At 51.0% G+C, this 12,570-nt stretch overlaps 1 protein-coding gene across 3 annotated transcripts in view; it reads left to right on the top strand.

The window, feature by feature from the left end:
- Window positions 1-7,785: 7,785 nt before the first annotated feature.
- Window positions 7,786-12,570, top strand: part of LOC141104504 (uncharacterized) — a 32,309-nt gene continuing 27,524 nt past the window's right edge. The window contains exon 1 of one of the 3 annotated variants that reach the window (XM_073594068.1): window positions 7,786-7,883. The gene's annotated coding sequence lies outside the window, so the exon portion shown is untranslated. Of the gene's footprint in view, window positions 7,925-8,031; window positions 8,113-12,570 lie in introns of those variants that run through there. The other 2 variants (XM_073594069.1, XM_073594067.1) reach the window with 2 other exon arrangements.

Genomic DNA, 12,570 nt, shown 5'->3' with positions numbered 1-12,570 from the left:
CTCCCTACATGGGGGACCCCTCTGTGCGCTCTCCCTACATGGGTGACCCCTCTGTGCGCTCTCCCTACACGGGGGACCCCTCTGTGCGCTCCTCTACACGGGGGACCCCTCTGTGCGCTCCTCTACACGGGGGACCCCTCTGTGCGCTCCTCTACACGGGGGGCCCCTCTGTGCGCTCCTCTACACGGGGGGCCCCTCTGCGCGCTTCCCCTACACGGGGGGCCCCTCTGCGCGCTTCCCCTACACGGGGGACCCCTCTGCGCGCTTCCCCTACACGGGGGACCCCTCTGCATGCTCTCCTTACATGGGGGACCCCTCTGTGCGCTCCTCTACACGGGGGCCCCTCTGTGCGCTTCCCCTACACGGGGGACCCCTCTGTGCGCTTCCCCTACACGGGGGACCCCTCTGCACGCTCTCCTTACATGGGGGATCCCTCTGTGTGCTCCCTCCTACACAGGGTACCTCTCTGTGTTCTCCCCTACATGAATGACCCCCTTTGTGTGCTCCCCTACACAGGGGACCCCTCTGTGTGCTTTCCCTACATGGGAGACCCCTCTGTGCTCTTCCCCTACACGGGGGACCCCTCTGTGCACTATACCTAAATGGGGAACCTCTCTGTGCGCTCCCCTCTACACAGGGGACCTCTCTGTGTGTCAGACCCCCCCTCTTTCACCTCTCTCCCCTCCTCCCCCCTTTCTCTCCCCCCCCCCCCCACTACTGCCTCTCTCTCACCTCCCTCTTTCCCTACCCAGGCTGTACAGGGCCCCGATAATTTCTATCAGCAGCCCTGTGAGTGAGTGCACCAGTTCAGATGTGTCTTGACCTACCCCCTGTCATAGAGGCTGACAGGGGGTCGGCCAGTGTGGAGTGTAGGGGTCCCGCTATTAGAAGGACCCCTACACTCCACACTGACCTACCCCCAGTCAAAGAGGGACCCCTACACTCCACACTGACCTACCCCCAGTCAAAGAGGGACCCCTACACTCCACACTGACCTACCCCGTCATAGAGCCTCTATGACAGGGGGTAGGTCAAGACACATCTGAACTGGTGCACTCATTCACAGGGCTGCTGATAGAAATTATCGGGGCCTCGTACAGCCTGAGGAGGTAAAGAGGGAGGTGAGAGAGAGGCAGTAGGGGGGAGTAGGGGAGAGAGGTGAAAGAGGGGGGTCTGACAGAGAGGAGGGGGTTTGACAGAGAGGAGGGGGGTCTGGTGCACTCACTCACAGGGCTGCTGTTAGGCTGTACGGGTCAGACAACAAAGAGGGGGGTCAGACAGAGAAGAGGGGGGGCAGACAGAGGAGGGGGGGTCTGACAGAGAGGAGGGGGGGCAGCTAACAGAGAGGAGGGGGGGCAGGTTCCAGGGAGGAGAGGGGGTGCAGCTGACAGAGAGGAGGGGGGGAGGCTGACAGAGAGGAGGGGGGGCGGCTGATAGAGAGGAGGGGGGGAGGCTGACAGAGAGGAGAGGGGGTGCGGCTGACAGAGAGGAGGGGGGGAGGCTGACAGAGAGGAGGGGGGGCAGGTTCCAGGGAGGAGAGGGGGTGCGGCTGACAGAGAGGAGGGGGGCAGGTTCCAGGGAGGAGAGGGGGTGCGGCTGACAGAGAGGAGGGGGGGCGGCTGACAGAGAGGAGGGGGGGCAGGTTCCAGGGAGGAGAGGGGGTGCGGCTGACAGAGAGGAGGGGGGGCGGCTGACAGAGAGGAGGGGGGCAGGTTCCAGGGAGGAGAGGGGGTGCGGCTGACAGACAGGAGGGGGGCAGGTTCCAGGGAGGAGAGGGGGTGCGGCTGACAGGGAGGAGAGGGGGTGCGGCTGACAGAGAGGAGGGGGGGCAGGTTCCAGGGAGGAGAGGGGGTGCGGCTGACAGAGAGGAGGGGGGGCGGCTGACAGAGAGGAGGGGGGCAGGTTCCAGGGAGGAGAGAGGGTGCGGCTGACAGGGAGGAGAGGGGGTGCGGCTGACAGAGAGGAGGGGGGTGCGGCTGACAGAGAGGAGGGGGGGGGCTGCTGACAGAGAGGAGGGGGGGAGGCTGACAGAGAAGAGGGGGGGTCTGACAGAGAGGAGGGGGGGCGGCTGACAGAGAGGAGGGGGGGCAGGTTCCAGGGAGGAGAGGGGGGGCGGCTGACAGAGAGGAGGGGGGGGCAGGTTCCAGGGAGGAGAGGGGGTGCGGCTGACAGGGAGGAGAGGGGGTGCGGCTGACAGAGAGGAGGGGGGGGCTGCTGACAGAGAGGAGGGGGGGAGGCTGACAGAGAAGAGGGGGGGTCTGACAGAGAGGAGGGGATGCGGCTGACAGAGAGGAGGGGGGGCGGCTGACAGAGAGGAGGGGAGGGGAGGCGGCTGACAGAGAAGAGGGGGGGTCTGACAGAGAAGAGGGGGGGGGTCTGACAGAGAAGGGATGGGGGGTGGCTGACAGAGAGGAGGGGGGGGGCGGCTGACAGAGAGGAGGGGGGGGCGGCTGACAGAGCAGATGACAGAGACGTGAGTATAGGACACTCCAGGAGCATGCAGGGCTGGCGCAATTACACACAGTCACAGACACAGTCCAGCCCTGCATCCACATGTGAACAGCTCCTCCAGGCAAATTCGTCTGTCCCGCACATGACCTGCTCGGCCAATCACAGGACACCCACCGCTGCCCATTGCTGAGCTCGGTGTTCTGCCGAGAAAGTTCCTCTCGGCGGATAAGGACCCCCATCTACTGCGCCCCTGGACATGTCTCTGAGCCTCTATCTCTTTTAATCTTACAGTGCAAGGGGGAACTCTGTGAACCTAGATGTAAAGGGGAACACTGATGTAAAGGGTAATGCTGCAGACCCTGATGTAAGTGGGAACTCTGATGAAAAGGGGAATGCAGTAGACTCTGATATAAGGTGGTCTCTGATGACTAGAGCACCCCTAGCAGCCAGATGTGCCCGGGATAGGCCCAATCTCCGGTCTAGCAGCCAAGGCAATACGACACATGTCTACCCAGACCGTCGTCCAGGTGGCACAGAACACAGCTCACCTGACTCCACCCGAATATATAGGCTCTCCCAGCAGGCCAAGGGATTCAAAAAAACCCCTGCCCATTGGCTGAGATACCCCATAACCCATAACTTGACCTTGCGTTGCCCTTTTAGTATCCAGTACCACCAAGTACCCAGCCACCTAGTGGTAGAAGAGAAAAGTGTAACAAGGCCAAACTTAGGGCGAAATCAATAGAAAATCAGAAATTAGCTGAAGTGCCCTTCCCTTCTGCGCATGCGTGGGCACAAATCGATAGAACACTGGCAGCTCCGCCTGCGACAACAAGAAGACCCGCATCATCCCCCGACATCTCCAGGTGTCTGTCCGCAATCATGAGGAGCTCAACAAGCTGCTGGGCGGAGTCACCATCGCCCAGGGAGGAGTCCTGCCCAACATCCAGGCCGTGCTGCTGCCCAAGAAGACCGAGAGCCACAAGGCCGCCGCCAAATCCAAGTAATCCCAACAACTCCTTTCTATTCTCACAACAACAAAGGCTCTACTCAGAGCCACCCACATCTCTCTACAAAGAGCCCACACACACCTCATTGTGTTTTCTACTAAATGGCATCTATCATTGAACAGGTAATAAGTTGTGTTCATAGATAAACATCACCTGTAACGGCAAATTGTTTATTCACACTTTATGGGCCAGGAAACAATGGAGACAGGAATATTGCAAAAAAAACTTCATATTTATTGAAAAATTTACAATATATACACAAAATAATAAAGATAAAAACCATCATACATATACATTATAATATTATACAGTGAGCCCTTGTGCGTCTACGCGTTTCGCCATTAGGCTTCTTCAGGACACAACCAAGGTTCATGGACGCAATGGATAAGAGAAAAAATCTCACTATTTTGAGATGGAGTACACTGATATACAGTATATATATCTCTCAAAAGCTTAGAGTAGGCGATGGATATTCACAGTTCAAAATTATAGCTAAAGTAGCATGGTAGACAGCAGGGACAAGTAATGGCTTCACTATAGAGATAGAGATAAAGAGAGCCAACATAGCAAAGATATAAAGTATAAATAAAAAAAAAAAAGGAACCCTCAATGGGATTGAATGCTGCTTGGAGCTGGCAAAAACTGACAGGCCATGCTGTGCATGAAGCATACAAAAAGGAAGCGTGCCCCTGGGAGACAGCCTGCCGCTGTAAAACAAAGCTTTATCTCTATAGTGAAGCCATTACTTGCCCCTGCTGTCTACCATGCTACTTTAGCTATAGTTTTGAACTGTGAATATCCATCGCCTACTCTAAGCTTTTGAGAGATATATATATCAGCGTACTCCAACTTAATTGGAGAATAAGAATCAATTTTATGTAATAAAAAAATCCTCGACCTCCGAGAAGTCTCGACTGCGTCACTTCTGGTGCGGCTACGTAGGTAAACAGCTGTTCGCGTGGCTTCACTGCTCATGCGCAGACAGGTTTTTTGGATCCCGGAATATTTTAGAGCCTACAAAACAGCTGTTCGCGCAACTTTATTGCACATGCGCACACTGTTTTCGGGTCTATAAAAATTATAGACGAGCGGGGCATGTCAGCAGAAGCAGTGCGTCCAGCCCCGCCACTACCACTCCTCTAGCCCCTTCAGATCCACGTTGTACCTAAATGATGGCTACAGCGCGGATCTGCTTTGCCGGGAGGCCGTCAACAGATTTCCCCCCCTTTGCACGCTCGCCACGCCCCCTGAAGGGTGCGTGCGGCGCGCGCTGTGATCACCTGAGTCAATGAGACCCACCCCCTTATCAAGTGATCAGCTGTCAGCCAATGACAGCTGATCACGTGATGTAAACAGAAGATCAGTGATCGTTTTTTTTTTCTTCTCACGCTGACAGCATGAGAAGAAAAATAAGCCAATCACCGGCTTATGTTGAAGGGACATCAGTCCCGAAGAGGAAGAGGCAAAGCCGCCTCATATGTGCCCACCAGTACCGCCGCCCAGTGCCACGAATCAGTGCTCACGGTACATAAGTGCCAGCAATCAGTGCCACCTATCAATGCCCACCAGTGGTGCCAATCAGTGCCACCTATCAGTGCTGCCTATCGTCACCATTACCAGTGCAAATAAGTGCCCATCACTGCCACCCATCAGTGCCAGCTATTAGTGCCCTTCAGTGCCACCCATTAGTGGCACCCATCAGTGCCACCTCTCAGTGCCCACCAATGCCACCTATCAGTGCCGCCTATTAGTGCCCATTAGTGCCGCCCTATCAGTGCCCATCAATGCAGCCTATTGGTGCCCACCAGTGCCACCTATTAGTGCCCATCAGTGTAGCCTCATCAGCGTACATCAATGAAGGAGAAAAATAACCTGTTTGCAAACTTTATTAACAAAATATTAAACGGTTTGGTATTTTTTTTTTTTTTATTTCGGTCTTTTTTAATTTTTTTAACAAAAAATAAAAAACCCAGAGGTGATCAAATACCACCAAAAGAAAGCTCTATTTGTGGGGGAAAAATGATAAAAATTTCATTTGGGTACAGTGTTGTATGACCGCGCAATTGTCATTCAAAGTGCGACAGCGCTGAAAGCTGAGAATTGGTCTGGATAGGAGGTGGGTTTAGGTCAGGCATGTCCAAAGTCCGGCCCGCGGGCCAATCGCGGCCCGCGGTCCGGTTTCGGACGGCCCGCCTGGTAATTTTGACATATATATCTTTTGTGGCCCCCAACGAATCCCCGAGCGCCGGGGGCCATAAAAGATAGATATGCTGGCTGCCTTGGAGGGGGCGGGACAAGCGCCGTACAGGATACAGGAGAATTTCCTGTTTACACGGCGTCCTGTGTAAAAGGAAGTCCCGTCTCCTGCGCTGCCATTGGACAATTGTTTTGTCCATCATAGGAGGCGGGACTTTCAATTAAAGAGGCCGCCGTGTAAACAGGAATTTCTCCTGTATATCTGTTGGCGCTCGTCCCGCCCCCTCCCTGTCTCCTCCAAGGCTGCAGATGGACATGAATCAGGCTGCACTGACAGCAATGGTGAGTCTGCATTCATGTCAATGTGGTGGGGGCTGCCGTATTTATGTCAATGTGGTGGGGGCTGCATTCATGTCAATGTGGGGGCTGCATTCATGTGAATGTGGTGGGGGCTGCATTCATGTCAATGTGGGGGCTGCATTCATGTGAATGTGGTGGGGGCTGCATTCATGTCAATGTGGGGGCTGCATTCATGTGAATGTGGTGGGGGCTGCATTCATGTCAATACGGTGGGGGCTGCATTCATGTCAATACGGTGGGGGCTGCATTCATGTGAATGTGGTGGGGGCTGCATTCATGTCAATACGGTGGGGGCTGCATTCATGTCAATACGGTGGGGGCTGCATTCATGTCAATACGGTGGGGGCTGCATTCATGTCAATACGGTGGGGGCTGCATTCATGTCAATACGGTGGGGGCTGCATTCATGTCAATACGGTGGGGGCTGCATTCATGTGAATGTGGTGGGGGCTGCATTCATGTCAATACGGTGGGGGCTGCATTCATGTCAATACGGTGGGGGCTGCATTCATGTCAATACGGTGGGGGCTGCATTCATGTCAATACGGTGGGGGCTGCATTCATGTCAATACGGTGGGGGCTGCATTCATGTGAATGTGGTGGGGGCTGCATTCATGTCAATACGGTGGGGGCTGCATTCATGTCAATACGGTGGGGGCTGCATTCATGTCAATACGGTGGGGGCTGCATTCATGTCAATACGGTGGGGGCTGCATTCATGTCAATACGGTGGGGGCTGCATTCATGTCAATACGGTGGGGGCTGCATTCATGTCAATACGGTGGGGGCTGCATTCATGTCAATACGGTGGGGGCTGCATTCATGTCAATACGGTGGGGGCTGCATTCATGTCAATACGGTGGGGGCTGCATTCATGTCAATGTGGTGGGGGCTGCATTCATGTCAATACGGTGGGGGCTGCATTCATGTCAATACGGTGGGGGCTGCATTCATGTCAATACGGTGGGGGCTGCATTCATGTCAATACGGTGGGGGCTGCATTCATGTCAATACGGTGGGGGCTGCATTCATGTGAATGTGGTGGGGGCTGCATTCATGTCAATACGGTGGGGGCTGCATTCATGTCAATACGGTGGGGGCTGCATTCATGTTAATGTGGTGGGGGCTGCATTCATGTTAATGTGGTGGGGGCTGCATTCATGTCAATACGGTGGGGGCTGCATTCATGTCAATACGGTGGGGGCTGCATTCATGTCAATACAGTGGGGGCCACATTCATGGCAATGGAGTGGGGGCCGCAGATGGGCACTGATTAGGCTGCATTGATGGGCACTGACCCTTATTTTGCTTCACAGTTCTTTATTTAAAATTTAAGATTTTTTTTCCTGAAACTTCATTTTTAAAGTGAAGGTGCGTGTTATAAGCAGATTAAATCCGGTATATCCAAATAACACGCCCAAGCTCATCTATTCACCACACACAGCACAAAGGCAAGAGAATTCTTGTTGGGCCGTGTATTAGTGCTCGGATGGACACACTTAGACCAAATTTTAATGGTTTAAGAATGTCAGGCAAAATGGTCGGCCCTCAAGCATGTTCTATTCATCAAATCTGGCCCTCTTGGAAAAAAGATTGGACACCCCTGGTTTAGGTGCTCAGTAAACAAGTGGCTAGGCTGCTCTGGAGAGGGGGCGGGCCCCGTGCATAGCAGGGCTTTGTGTCAGTGGAGCTCGGATTGACAGAGGGATTGACAGCCATTGGTGGGCGGGTACGCTCATCATGTTCAGTAACGAGGCACCTCCTGTGGGATGTAGCGCAGACAGTGGCCGCTAGAGGGCAGACACGTAGCACGGCTTTCTTCCCTCAGACTGGGAATCTCAGCTTTTTTCCAGCTGGATCTTCCGGGTACAGCAGCATGATTTACAGCTATTTATATACATATATATGTGCGTATATGAATATAGATTTTTTTAAACTATTGATGCATTCTGATAATAATATATTAAAGCTGCTAACTTTAGTTTATTTCATAAAGCAGAGAGAAGGGTTTGACGGCCATTTTGTTGTAGCCCACAGAAAACAAGCAGCCTATGGAGTGTAGTTGGTTTCAGGCTGGCTGCCCAGGAAGGAGGAGGTAATAATGTCTTCTTATTATGAGAGAAGGGGGTCCCAGCACTGTGTGTGGACTGGATGGGGGGATCATGTCACCTCCACACATCATCATCTTCCTGCAAGTCCTCTGATGTGTAGAACATTGGATGGGGGGGCTCTACTGGGGCGTATTCTCCAAAATACCTTTTAGATTAATGCCTGTCCACGAGGAACAGCAATGCTTGTAGATCTTGAAAGTTTTTCCTCCGTAACGTAAAGACACCGATGACTTGAGGGTGCTGAAGTCTGTGGAGGGAACCCTAGATACAGTAACGCCCAACCAAAAATATTCAGTTCAGCCCACATTTTTATTCTTTTGTCTCTTGATATCTGTTGGGGTGATGTCATCTGTTACGATAAAGATTGTAGCTTCCCTTCCAAAATCTTGAGTTTAGCATCTACATCCTTTTCCAGCACCTAGCCGAAGGGTGGCAACCAGTGAACCAGTGTTGTTATCTGCCCACACCATCCAGTCCCCAATCCATGACTAGAGTTGCCACCTCATCCCTTTAAACCCGAACACATAATTACATAGATTCTGTGGCTGATTAAGGTGGTAATTAAACTCACTTGGTGCCTTATCTGCATTGAATTAGCCTCAGAACCTGTGTAATTCATATGTGTTCGGGTTTAAAGGGATGAGGTGGCAACCCTATCCATGATATCTTCTGAAGCCTTGGAGAACCCCATCCCTGGAGAGCCATTAGGAGACATCCACATCATCTATGGAAACCTGAAGAAGGACTCTCCTCCTCTTCACTAAAGAATATAGGAGACTAGAGCTGCACGATTCTGGATAAAATGAGAATCCCAATTTTTTTGCATAAAATAAAGATTACGATTCTCGTGGCGTAACATCATCTTTCACATTTTACAAAAAAATTGGGCTAACTTTACAGTTGAGTTATTTTTTAATTCATTGAAGTATATTTTTTCCTTCAAAAATTGCTTTTGATGCACTGAATTGGAAGAGCCCCTTTGTGTCATGGTCGTAGATACTTCTCCGCGTGGAGTCCATTGGACTGATGGAAAGGATTCACCATACTCTTCTGGACTCCATGCACATTTTTGACCGTAAGTGGAGCATATGGACAGCTCACCTGTTCAGTGCAGGCATTAGGGATCTCTCGGTTCCTGAGGTTGCTGCTCAGTCTGATTGAATGGCTGGACATGACTATTATCAGGAACAAATATGATGACCACATGGTAGTGTGCATTTTAGTACTAAGGTTCACAATTTCTACACATGTTACTACAACCTTTCTGGTCGTACGGTCTAGATATCAAGGTTTCTAGGTTTTTTCTTTTTTGTTTTTCTCTTATTATTATTTTATTTTCTTTCCTGTCTCATGGGATAAATGGTTGTTTTTTTTCATTATGTTTATATACCACCTGAGAGATGTAACTGTACAACAAGTTATCCTACCTTGTGAATGTAACATAAGTGCCTGTACACTTTCTGTTTTTATATAACCCTTTAATAAAAAGGCTTGTAAACAAAAAAAAAAAAAATTGCTTTTGAAAGACCACTGCGCAAATACATTGTGACCTAAAGTATTGCAACGGTCTCCATTTTATTCTCTAGGGTCTCTGCTAAAAATATATATAATGTTTGGGGGTTCCAAGTAATTTTCTAGCAAAAAAATACTGATTTAAACTTGTAAATAACAAGTGTCAAAAAAAGGTTTATTCTTTAAAGGAGAAGTATATATGGGTTTGCCTTTTTTTCCCTATTCATCCCTACCTAGGTGGATGCAGCATGGTACAAATGCTGCATCTTTCCCCCCCCGGCGTCTCTGCACTGAAAACCGAGCCGTAAAACAACACTGATGGCTCTGTTCTCTCAGCTCCCCGAGAGAAAATCTGCTGACTGTCAATCAGCAGCTCTCCTGCTCTGCTCCTCTTCGCTCACTGGAGCGCTGAGCTGTGGAGGGGTGGGGAACAGCTGTCTCAGCGGCTCGCTGAGAGGCTGAGACTGCAATCAGTCCAGGCACCTGGCGGATCCAGACTTCTGAAGTCGGGATGACGCGGTGCCTGGACTGAACTTGGTGACGTCAGCAGAGAGCGGACTTCAGTCCGCTCTCTGCTGAAAACAGGTCAGAGGAATTGCACTCCTGTGACCCGTAGGAGAAGCCCAACCAAACAAGCTCAGGCTGGACTTCTCCTTTAAGTGGTTAAAGCGGAGTTCCCCCCCCAAAAAAAAAAAAAATTAAAGCCAGCATCTACAAATACTGCAGCTGCTGACTTTTAAAATAAAGATTCTTACCTCTCCATGGCGCCCGCGATGTCCCCACCCGAAGTCGACCTGTCCCTCGGCCCTGGGTGGAGGCACCGGCATCTTCAGGAAGTGAATCCTACTGTGCATGCGCGAGTTGCGCTGCGCGTTCTGAATGATCCCTGCTGTGTTCTGTTTTGCCAGAAGTGGCAAAATACCTGGATTAGAGAGGTATCTGCTCCCCCTCCCCTGAAAGGTGACAAATGTGACACCGGAGGGGGGGAGGAACCATATCAGCAGAAATTCAATTTCTGGGTGGAACTCCGCTTTAAATTGACCTTATTTACAGACCAAAGTTGATTCCTTTGATCTAAAATGGGCATGTCCGGCCCACGGGCCAATTGCTGTCCGCGTTTCGGTTTCAAACGCCCCCCCTGGTAATTATGATAGCTATATCTTTTATGGCCCCAAACGAATCCCCGAGTGCCACGGGGCCACAAAAGATATATACCCGTATTTATCTGTGCCTCAGAGGTGGCGGGACGAGTGGCAACAGATTACATACAGAAGAATCTCCTGTTTATTTGGCGGCCTCTAATAGGAAGTCCCATCTCCTGGGCTGGCATTGGACGACTGTTCTTTCTATCATAGGTGGTGGAACTTTTTATTAAAGGGGCCGCCAAGTAAACAGGAGATTCTCCTGCATGTAATCTGTCGGCGCACGTCCCGCCCCCCTCCCTGTCCCCTCCAAGGCTGCAGATGGGCATCAATCAGGCTGCACTGATGGCAATAGTGAGGCTGCATTCATGGCACTGGTGAGGCTGCATTCATAGCAATGGTGAGGCTGCATTCATAGCAATGGTGAGGCTGCATTCATGGCAATGGTGAGGCTGAATTCATGGCACTGGTGTGGCTGCATATGGGCACTGATTAGGCTGCATTCATGGGCACTGACCCTTATTTTGCTTCAGTTCTTTATTTAAAATTTAATTTTTTTCCTGGCACTTCCCTCTTAAAGTGAAGGTGTTTTACGCCAATAAATACGGTATATCCAAATAACATGCCCAAGCTCACCCTTAGTCCTGAGCGGCACTCGGGGATTCGTTGGGGGCCACAAAAAGATTTATACAGTATCTCACAAAAGTGAGTACACCCCTCACATTTTTGTAAATATTTTATTCTATATTTTCATGTGACAACACTGAAGAATGACACTTTGCTACAATGTAAAGTAGTGAGTGTACAGCTTGTATAACAGTGTAAATTTGCTGTCCACTCAAAATAACTCAACACACAGACATTAATGTCTAAACCGCTGGCAACAAAAGTGAGTACACCCCTATGTGAAAATGTCCAAATTGGGCCCAATTAGCCATTTTCCCTCCCCGGTGTCATGTGACTCGTTAGTGTTACAAGGTCTCAGGTGTGAATGGGGAGCAGATGTGTTAAATTTGGTGTTATTGCTCTCACTCTGCACTGCCGGTTGCCTGGACGAGCACGGAGAAGCACTGGAGGGTGGCGGGAGAGGAACGAGTCCCCTCTCGTGGCCGGTAAGAATGATCAAGCGGCTTAACAGCCACTCTGATTGTTCTTATGGTGTAGGGAATCGCCGGCTAAAAAAAAGATGATATTTGGATGATGCCTGCGGCTGCAGGCATCATCCAGATATCACCACTGAAAGCCCAGGACGTCATATGACGGCCTGCGGTATGGAAGTAGCTAGAGAGGAGCTTTAAAACAAGTCAGTGCTTTTCCTATCTAGTGAAAAGCAACTGTGTCACATACCTTGACTGGAGGCTGAAGTGATGAGAGGGCTTCCCCTTGCGGCTCTGGTCCAAGTACCAATGAGTGTGGAACAGAGGCCCAGGGTGCAAAAGGGCACGGGTGTCGGTAATTAGGTAGCAGGCAGTGATGGCCTCTGGACAGCAGTCAGCAGCAGTGCAGGTACACCAGAAAAGGACCAAGGAAGGCAACCGGTAGCTGGATCTTGGAAGTTTGGCACAGAGGCTGCAAGGACACACAGTCTGAGGTAGATGCAGGTACCCATTAGTATCAAGGACTTGGTTCATTGGCAAGCCAGGGTCAACACGGATAGACAATAAGGACGTAGTCAGAAGTCATACATGAAGAGTAAGAAAAGCAGGTCCTTACCAGGAAGACAGCATAGCATGGTCAGAGGCAAGCCAAAATCAGAGTCCAGAATCTACAAAGAAAGGTCACGAGCAG

This window comes from Aquarana catesbeiana, linkage group LG08, assembly GCF_042186555.1.
Source record: "Aquarana catesbeiana isolate 2022-GZ linkage group LG08, ASM4218655v1, whole genome shotgun sequence".
NCBI classification, from domain to species: Eukaryota; Metazoa; Chordata; class Amphibia; order Anura; family Ranidae; genus Aquarana; species Aquarana catesbeiana.
Note: the sequence above shows the minus strand (reverse complement) of the source record. Positions and strands in the feature narration are given on the sequence as shown.